The following is a 9,846-nucleotide window of genomic DNA, read 5'->3' on the forward strand; positions in this document are numbered from 1 at the left end:
TTGCTGTCGCTAGGACTTCCAATACTATGTCAAACAGAACTGGTGAGAGTTGGCATCTTTGGCTTGTTCCAGATTTTAGCAGGAAGGCTTTCAGCTTTTCACCATTGAATGTTACGTTGGCTGTGGTTTTGTCATAAATGGTTTTTATTATGTTGAGATATGTTCCCTCTATATCCACTTTGGCAAGAATTTTTATCATGAATGAATGTTGAATTTCATCCAATGCTTTTTCTGCATCTACTGAGATGATCGTGTGGTTTTTGTCTTTTCTTTTGATGTGGTGTATCACATTGATTGATTTGCATATGCTGAACCATCCTTGTGACTCTGGGATGAATCCAACTTGATCACGATATATGATCCTTTTTATGTGTTGTTGGATGCAGTCTGCTATTATTTTGTTGAGGAATTTTACACCTATATTTATCAAAGGTTATTGGCCTGTACTTTTCTTTTTTGGTAGGGTCTTTGTCTGGTTTTGGTATCATGGTGATGGTGGCTTCACAGAATGACTTTGGGAGTGTTCCCTCCTCTTCAGTCTTTTGGAAGAGTCTTTTTGGTATAAGTTATTCTTTGTGTGTTTGGTAGAATTCCCCAGTGAAGTCATCCTATCCTGGACTTTTTTTTCAGGGAGTTTTTTAAATTACAGATTCTATTTCACTTCTAGTATCAGTCTGTTCAAATTATCTGTTTCTTTTTGATTCAGTTTTGGCAGGCTGTATGTCTCTAGAAACTTGTCCATTTCTTCTAGGTCATCCATTTTGGCATATAACTGTTCTTAATATTTTCTTATGATTTTTTGTATTTCTGTGGTATCAGTTGCTATTTCTCCTCTTTTATGTCTTTTTTTTAATAAGTAAAAATTCTTTTTTTTAAATTTATTTATTTGTTTATTTTTGGCTATGTTGAGTCTTCATTGCTGTGCACGGGCTTTCTCTAGTTGTGGTGAGTGGGGCCTACTCTTCATTGTGGTGCTCTGGCTTCTCATTGCAGTGGCTTCTCTTGTTGCAGAGCACGGACTCTAGGCACGTGGGCTTCAGCAGTTGTGGCACGCAGGCTCAGTATTTGTGGCACATGGGCTTAGTTGCTCCGTGGCATGTGGGATCTTCCCAGACTAGGGCTCAAACCCATGTCCTCAGTATTGGCTGGCGGATTCTTAACCACTGTGCCACTAGGGAAGTCCCTCTTTTTTAAAAAAATATTTATTTATTTTAGCTGTGCCAGGTCTTTGTTGAGGCACGTGGGATCTTTTAGTTGTGGCATGTGGACTTCTTAGTTGTGGCATGCATGCAGGAACTAGTTCCCTGACCAGGGATCAAACCCAGGCCCCCTGCATTGGGAGCATGGAGTCTTATTCACTGGACCACCAGGGAACTCCCTCTCCTCTTTCTTTTTTTCTTTTTTTTTAAAGATTGATTGATTGATTGATTGATTGATTGCTATGTTGGGTCTTCGTTTCTGTGCTAGGGCTTTCTCCAGTTGCAGCAAGCGGGGGCCACTCTTCATCACGGTGCGCAGGCCTCTCACTATCGCGGCCTCTCTTGTTGTGGAGCACAGGCTCCAGATGCACAGGCTCAGTAGTTGTGGCTCACGGGCCTAGTTGCTCCGCGGCATGTGGGTTCCTCCCAGACCAGGGCTCGAACCCGTGTCCCCTGCATTAGCAGGCAGATTCTCAACCACTGCGCCACCAGGGAAGCCCTACCTCTCCTCTTTCATACCTTATTTTGTTTATTTGGGTCCTCTTTTTTCTTCTTGGTGAGCCTGGCCAAAGGTTTGTCGATTTTGTTTCTCTTTTCAAAATACCACTCGATTTTATTGATTTTTTCCATTTTTTGATTCTATTTATTTCCTCTCTGATCTTTATTATTTCCTTCCTTCTGCTGGCTTTAGGTTTTATTTGTTCTTCTTTTTCTAATAATTCTGGGTGGTAGGAGAGGTTGTTTATTTGGGATTTTTTTTTTGTTTAAGAAGAAAGCTTTTTTTTTTAATATAAATTTATTTTATTTATTTATTTATTGGCTGTGTTGGGTCTTCATTGCTGTGCACGGCCTTTCTCTAGTTGTGGCAAGCGGGGGTTATTCTTCATTGCAGTGTGTGTGTTTCTCATTGCAATGGCTTCTCTTGTTGCGGAACATGGGCTCTAGGCGCGTGGGCTTCAGTAGTTGTGGCATGCAGGCTCAGTAGTTGTGGCACACGGGCTTAGTTGCTCCGTGGCATGTGGGATCTTCCCAGACCAGGGATCGAACCCGTGTCCCCTGCATTGGCAGGCAGATTCTTAACCACTGTGCCACCAGGGAAGTCCCTATTTAGGATTATTCTTGTTTTTTGAGGAAGACCTGTATCACTACAAACTTCCCTCTTAGGAGTATTTTTGCTGCATGCATAGATATTGTATGGTTGTGTTTTGTTTTCATTGTTGTTTGTCTCGAGGTATTTTTTTTTTATTTCCTCTTTGATTTCATCATTAACCCATTGGTTTTTTTAGTAGCATGTTTCTTAGTCTCCATGTAATTGCCTTTTTCTTTGTTTCTCTTCCTGTGGTTGACTTCTAGTTTCATGCCATTGTGGTCAGAAAAGATGCTTGAAATAATTCCTACTCTTTAAATCTGTTGAGGATTGTGTATGTGAGCTATCCTAGAGAATGTTCTATTTCACTTTTGCAATCTAAAATCTTAAGATATTTACATTTAGAAGTAAAAGTATTTGTACTAAGTAAAATAATTCCATATAGAATAAAGAAATAAAATTCAAGGAAAAAATAGCCACATGGATTATTGGGAACTCTACATAATAAGTCTTAAAATTTTCAAAGAAGAATGAATTCTCCTATAATAATATAAATACAAATTATTGGATGAAAGTCACTGCAGAAGATAGTGGAGGTTAGGAGGTTAGATGTATTCACCTCTATCTTCCTTACTGACTCATTATTAATTAAATTCTAATTGACATTAGATCCTGGAACTTAACCTGAGCCGTTTTCCTCAGTTGTGTAGTTGAGTCTGAGTACAGGAAGCAACAAGTCACCTGCCAGGCTTGTTAGGAACATTGATGATTCATCAGTGGGAGAGGACCACACTGCACAATATTGCACTTACCTGAGCCAGGGCAGCACCAGAGGAAGGCAAGGAGTGCAGACGAGCCAGAACCCAGCACAACGGGGGAATTCCCTCAGCTCCCAGAGGCCTCATGCTGTGGTCAGCACCATCAGAACCAGCCAATGTATGGAGAGAAGTTTGCAAGACATAAGGGCCTTGAGGAAGAGAGAAAATTATAAGAAATATGATATTTTTGATTATGTTGACAAACCCTGTGTTTATACACATTGACAAATTAGAATTCTGTGGTCACAGAGGTGAGTATATATGACACAAATTTGAGCAAATTTCTACTGGAGTAAATTAACTTCTAACTGTGCCTAAATTTTAACTACTGTTTGAAAGATTCTTACATCAAACAGGTCTATTAAGAGAGCAGAAGGAACGTGTAATTTTCACACAATATTTGTATCATTTGAGTACAACATAATTATACTACTGCAAATATTTTTTTTCTTGAAAATTCTCCAGTTTAAAATAGAATTACCTTCATTATCTAAAACTAATGATCAAAACCATCTCATGAAAGCCTCAGACTCCTTCTCTATATCTAAACTATCCCATTCCCTGAGCTCAGTTTATTAATTAGTCATGATGAATTAAGGAGAAAGCTCTACAAGTCATAGAAATTAGGTTCCCTGATCTCTAGATAGTAGGATTACTTAAAATACTCCTGAAATTCTTCATGCTACCTTGGTTCTTCCTGTTCAATCTATTTTGTTCTGTAGGCTAGGAAGCTCCCTGGCATGAATAGCATTTACCAAAATCTATCAGAGTGGCAGAGTTATATATTTTACATCTGATTCCCTAAATTAGCTAGTCCCTATGCTTCTGGGCACTTATTTCTTTTTTTGAATCATTCTGCCTTCTGGTGTTTCTCTGAAAATACTTTGAAGCAGTTACTGTACTCTCTGCTGTGTTTTCTGTGTATGAACTTACTGGACTTTTATCCACTGACTCAGTAACTGAGATCATGAGGTAAACGCTGTTCTCTTACTCCCTCTCCTTGAAAAACAAAACCAGTTTCCAAAGACAGTTGCATTGTCTGGCCAGTTTCAGCTTCCTTTTATAAAATTCCCTATGACTCATTGGCTTGCTTAGGAAAAACGTATTGTTTATTTCTCTGATCCTTTCCTGCAACAACTAGAATTTCATCATATAAGATAACATAATCAGAACGTGTAGGTACAAGCCTCACTTCAGCTGTTTTAGTTTTGCTCTAAGATTGTACAGAGACAAAACATCCCCACGCCTCTCCCTCTGCAGATGGCAGAATGTCATCTGCTTTTATCATCTCTATGGCTTGCAATACTCAGAGCAGTATCTTTGGTCACGTCTGTTTTCCACAGTCTAATTGGCACTCACTGTTAAAAACAACAGGTAATAATCACGTGCCAAATTTTAACTTATTAACAAAGAAACCAATTAGAAGACAATGGGGTTGGTGGCAAGAGCATTTGAAGAACATAGTTCTGTACTATTCAAAGGGAAAAGAATCAAAAATTGCTCAGTCAGATGAAAATCTATAAATATTCTTCAAGAGAACAAGCTTATAAACTTTAGGGTTATCTTCTCCACAATACAGCAAAATATCAAACCCTATAATTTTCAATAAAGTAACCGCTAACTTTACAGAGCTGTCTGTACCCTTGCCAACTGTTAACTGTTAGTTATATTCCAGAGTCAGATGAAAGCTTAGCTGATTTCTTTGATGAAGCTTTAGCATAATATGAAGGAATCAAGCAATGAGCATTTTGCCTTTTTCCAGGTTTGGAATAAATTTTTCCTCAGCATCAGCTCAGTCCTTTCAACCCTCAGAGGATACTTCCTAGTTCCTTGGTCCATTGTCTCAAATCACCTGCTTGCTACTCATCCATGGACTGAGGTCTACAGTCCAACAGCTCTTGAGTAACTGAACGAAATAATCACTTAAGTGAACTTGGGAGCAGATCCTTTCCTAATCAAATCTTCACAAGAGTCCTCAACCTGAAACCTTGACTGAAGTCCTGTGAGAAACTGTGAGCCAGAGGACTCAGCAAAGCCATGCCCAAATTCCTGTCCCACGGAAACTGTGAGATAATAAATGTTTGTTATTTAAAGATACTAAACTTTCACCCAAGGCAATCTACAGATTCAAAACAATCCCTATCAAAATACCAATGGCATTTTTCACAGAACTAGAGTAAATAATTTTAAAATTTGTATGGGAGCACAAAAGACCCTGAGTAACCAAAACAATCTTGAGAAAGAAGAATAGAGCTGGGGGAATCATGCTTCCTGACTTCAGACTATACTACAAAGCTACAGTAATCAAAAGAATATGGTACCGGCACAAAAACAGACAGAAAGATCAATGAAACAGAATAGAAAGCCAGAAATAAACCCACACACTTATGGTCAATTAATCTATGACAAAGGAGGCAAGAATAGACAATGCGGGAAAAGACAGACCATTCAATAAGTGGTGGTTGGAAAGTTGGACAGTTACATGTAAAAGAATGAAATTAGAACATTTTCTGAGACCATATACAAAAACAAACTCAAAATGGATTAAAGACCTAAATGTAAGACTGGAAACCTTAAAACTCCAGGAAGAAGCATAGGCAGAACACACTTTGACATAAATTGTACCAATATTTTTAAAAATCTGTCTCCTAAGGCAAAGGAAACGAAAGCAAAAATAAACAAATGGGATCTAATTAAACTTAAGAGCTTTTGCACAGCAAAGAAAGCCATCGACAAAATGAAAAGACAACATACCAAATGGGAGAAAATATCTGCAAATCATATATCTAATAAAAGGTTAATATCCAAAATATATAGAGAACTCATACAACTCAACAACAGAGAACAAACAATCCTATTAAAAAATGGGCAGAGGAGCTGATAGACATTTTTCCAAACAAGACTTTCAGATGGCCAACAGGCACATGAAAAGATGCTCAACATCACTTATCATCAGAGAAAAGCAGATCAAAACCACAATAAAACATCACCTCACACCTATCAGAATGGCTATTGTTAAAAAGACCACAAATAATAAATGTTGGCGACTATGTGGAGAAAAGGAAACTGTTGTGCACTGTTGGTAGGAATGTACATTGGTGCAGCCATTGTGGAAAACAGTATGCAGGTTCCTCAAAAAACTAAAAATAGAGGTACCATATGATGCAGCAATTCCATTCCATGGTATATATCTGAAGAAAACAACACTAATTTGAAAAGATACGTGCACACCAGTGTCCATAGCAGCATTATTTACATAGTCAACAACAGATGACCTGTCCCTCAACAGATAAATGGATAAAGATGTGGTACGTACACACACACACACTGGAATATTGCTCAGTCGTAAAAAGAATGAAATTTTGCCATTTCCCACAACATGGGCGGACCTGGTGGGTATTACACTTAGTGAAGTAAGTCAGAGAAAGACAAATACTGTATGTTACCATTTATATATGGAATCAAAAAACACAACAAATGAATAAATATAACAAAACAGAAACAGACTCACAGATATAGAAAACAAAGTAATAGTTACCAATGCGGGTGGGAAGGAGGCGGCAGCGTCCCGGAGGGGCGGGAGGTGCACCAGCGACGGCGGCGGCGTCGGTAAATCCTCCCGGCCGCTCACAGCACTGTGCGGCCGCATCCGCAGCCCGGCCTCGGACCGCGGCGCCCCTCCTGCCCCTCGCGGCTTCTCGCCCGTCCGCCCCTCCCCGCGGTGCGCCGGCCCTAACAATCTGGCGGGTCGGCCTGGCTGCCCTCCCCGGCCCCGACGGGCGGGCGGGCTGCCCTGAGGAGGCGGGGAGGGGGAGGGCTGGGAGGGCTGGGCCGGCCGGCCAGCCGGCAGACGACGATGCCGAACTTCTGCGCGGCCCCCAACTGCACGCGGAAGAGCATGCAGTCCGACCTGGCCTTCTTCAGGTTCCCGCGGGATCCAGCCAGATGCCAGAAGTGGGTGGAGAATTGTAGGAGAGCACTTAGAAGATAAAACACCTGATCAACTAAATAAACATTACTGATTGTGTGCCAAACACTTTGAGACTTCTATGATCTGTAGAACTATACATTTTGCAGAGGCATCAGAAAACTAAAGAATGATTGGGTTATTTTATTTCTCAAAATTAATTGAAGCAGATACATGTGAAGTCATTGGGAGAGTCCTTATAGGACAGTTCTTCGAGATAATGCAATGCCAACAATATTTGATCTTACCAGCCATAATCCACACAGTAGACACAGAAAACGAATAAAAGAATTGAGTGAAGATGAAATCAGGACACTGAAACAAAAAAATGGATGAAACTTCTGAACAGGAACCAAAACATAAGGAAATAAACAACAGCAATGCTCAGAACCGCAGTGCGGAAGAAGGGGGTGAAGAGCAGGGTGAAGACATTTTACCTTTAACCCTTGAAGAGAAGGAAAACAAAGAATACTTAAAATCTTTATTTGAAATTTTGATTCTTATGGGAAAACAGAACATACCTCTGGATGGACATGAAACTGATGAAATCCCAGAAGGTCTCTTTACTCCTGATAACCTTCAAGCACTGCTGGAGTGCCGGATCCATTCCGGTGAAGAGGCTCTGAGAAGGCGCTTTGAGACAACGGCAGTGAACACATTGTTTTGTTCGAAAACACAGCAGAAACAGATGCTAGAGATCTGTGAGAGCTGCATTCGGGAAGAAACCCTCAGGGAAGTGAGAGACTCTCACTTCTTTTCCATCGTCACTGACGATGTGGTGGACATAGCAGGGGAAGAGCATCTGCCTGTGTTGGTGAGGTTTGTTGACGAAGCTCACAACCTGACAGAGGAATTTGTGGGCTTATGAAGCTGATGCAGAAATTTTGGCTGTGAAATTTCACACAATGATAACTGAGAAGTGGGGATTAAACATGGAGTACTGTCGTGGCCAGGCTTACATTGTGTCCAGTGCATTTTCTTCCAAAGTGAAAGTCGTTGCTTCTAGACTTTTAGAGAAATATCCCCAAGCTATCTACACACTCTGCTCTTCCTGTGCCTTAAATATGTGGTTGGCAAAATCAGTGCCTGTTATGGGAGTATCTGTCGCATTAGGAACAATTGAGAAAGTTTGTTCTTTTTTCCATTGATCACCACAACTGCTTTTAGAGCTTGCCAATGTAATTTCTGTCCTATTTCAGAACAATGAAGAAAGGGGCAAAGAACTGAAGGAAATTTGCCATTCTCAGTGGACAGGCAGGCATGATGCTTTTGAAATCTTAGTGGACCTCCTACAAGCACATGTTTTATGTTTAGATGGTATAAATAGTGACACAAATGTTAGATGGAATAACTGTACAGCTGGCCGAGCATTTGTACTCTGTAGTGCAGTAACAGATTTTGATTTCATCATTACCAATGTTGCTCTTAAAAATGTTCTATCTTTTACAAGAGCCTTTGGGAAAAATCTTCAGGGTCAAACTTCTGATGTCTTCTTTGCAGCCAGTAGTTTGACTGCAGTGCTGCGTTCACTAAATGAAGTGATGGAAAATATCGAAGTTTATCATGAATTTTGGTTTGAGGAAGCCACAAATTTGGCAACCAAACGTGATAGTCAGATGAAACTCCCAGGGAAATTTCGCAGAGCTCAGCACAGTAACCTGGAATCTCAGCTAACCTCTGAGAGTTATTATAAAGAAACACTAAGTGTTCCAACAGTGGAACACATTATTCAGGAACTGAAAGATATACTCTCAGAACAACACCTCAAAGCTCTTAAATGCTTATCTCTGGTACCCTCTGTCATGGGACAGCTTAAATTCAATACATTCAAGGAGCATCATGCTGACACGTACGGAAGTGATTTACCTAATCCTGACACACTCTCTGCTGAGCTGCATTGTTGGAGAATCAAGTGGAAACACAGAGGGAAAGATATAGAACTTCCATCCACTATTTATGAAGCCCTTCATCTACCAGACATCAAGTTTTTTCCTAATGTTTACGCATTGCTGAAGGTCCTATGTATTCTTCCTGTGATGAAGTTTGAAAGTGAACGCCGTGAAAATGGGAGAAAGTGTCTCAAAGCATACCTGAGGAACACTTTGACAGACCAAAGTTCAAGTACCTTGGCTTTGCTTAACATAAATTTTGATATAAAACACGATTTGGATTTAATGGTGGCTACATATATCAAACTCTATACAAGTTAAGTCAGAGCTTCCTACAGATAATTCAGAAACCATTGAAAATACCTAAGAGACTTTTAAAATAGACTTTCTCTTATATTTGATATTTGAAAAAATCTGTAAGAAATTTGAAAATATCTTTCAGAAAAGTTGTAAGGTGTACATAGGCTACTTAATCACTGAATATCTTGACCTGTAGGCCTCTCATTGAGTACGTTAGTCATTGATAATCTTCCTGCTTAAATGGCCCGTTTGAAGTCCCATGCTTTGGAGACCTAACTGTTCTTCCAGAAGATAGCATGTTACCATACTGTATTTGTTTTTCTCTTTCTGACTTACTTCACTCTGTATGACAGACTCTAACTCCATCCACATCACTACAAATAACTCAATTTCGTTTCTTTTTATGGCTGAGTAATATTCCATTGTATATATGTGCCACATCTTCTTTATCCATTCATCCGATGATGGACACATAGGTTGCTTCCATGTCCTGGCTATTGTAAATAGAGCTGCAATGAACATTGCGGTACATGACTCTTTTTAAATTATGGTTTTCTCAGGGTATATGCCCAGTAGTGGGATTGCT

The 9,846-nt window shown here is 39.9% G+C and overlaps 1 long non-coding RNA gene and 1 pseudogene across 1 annotated transcript in view; one reads left to right on the forward strand and one right to left on the reverse strand.

The window, feature by feature from the left end:
- Window positions 1–6,963, reverse strand: part of LOC103013762 (uncharacterized) — a 61,933-nt gene extending 54,970 nt beyond the window's left edge. Inside the window, exons 1-2 of the long non-coding RNA XR_451577.3 lie at window positions 6,643–6,963; window positions 3,099–3,253 (exon numbers count right to left, since the gene is read on the reverse strand). This is a non-coding gene — a long non-coding RNA (uncharacterized LOC103013762). The remainder of the gene's footprint in view (window positions 1–3,098; window positions 3,254–6,642) is intronic.
- LOC103013491 (52 kDa repressor of the inhibitor of the protein kinase-like) lies at window positions 6,944–9,449 on the forward strand (annotated as a pseudogene).
- The last annotated feature ends 397 nt before the right edge of the window (window positions 9,450–9,846 follow it).

Source organism: Balaenoptera acutorostrata, chromosome 2 (assembly GCF_949987535.1).
Source record: "Balaenoptera acutorostrata chromosome 2, mBalAcu1.1, whole genome shotgun sequence".
NCBI classification, from domain to species: domain Eukaryota; kingdom Metazoa; phylum Chordata; class Mammalia; order Artiodactyla; family Balaenopteridae; genus Balaenoptera; species Balaenoptera acutorostrata.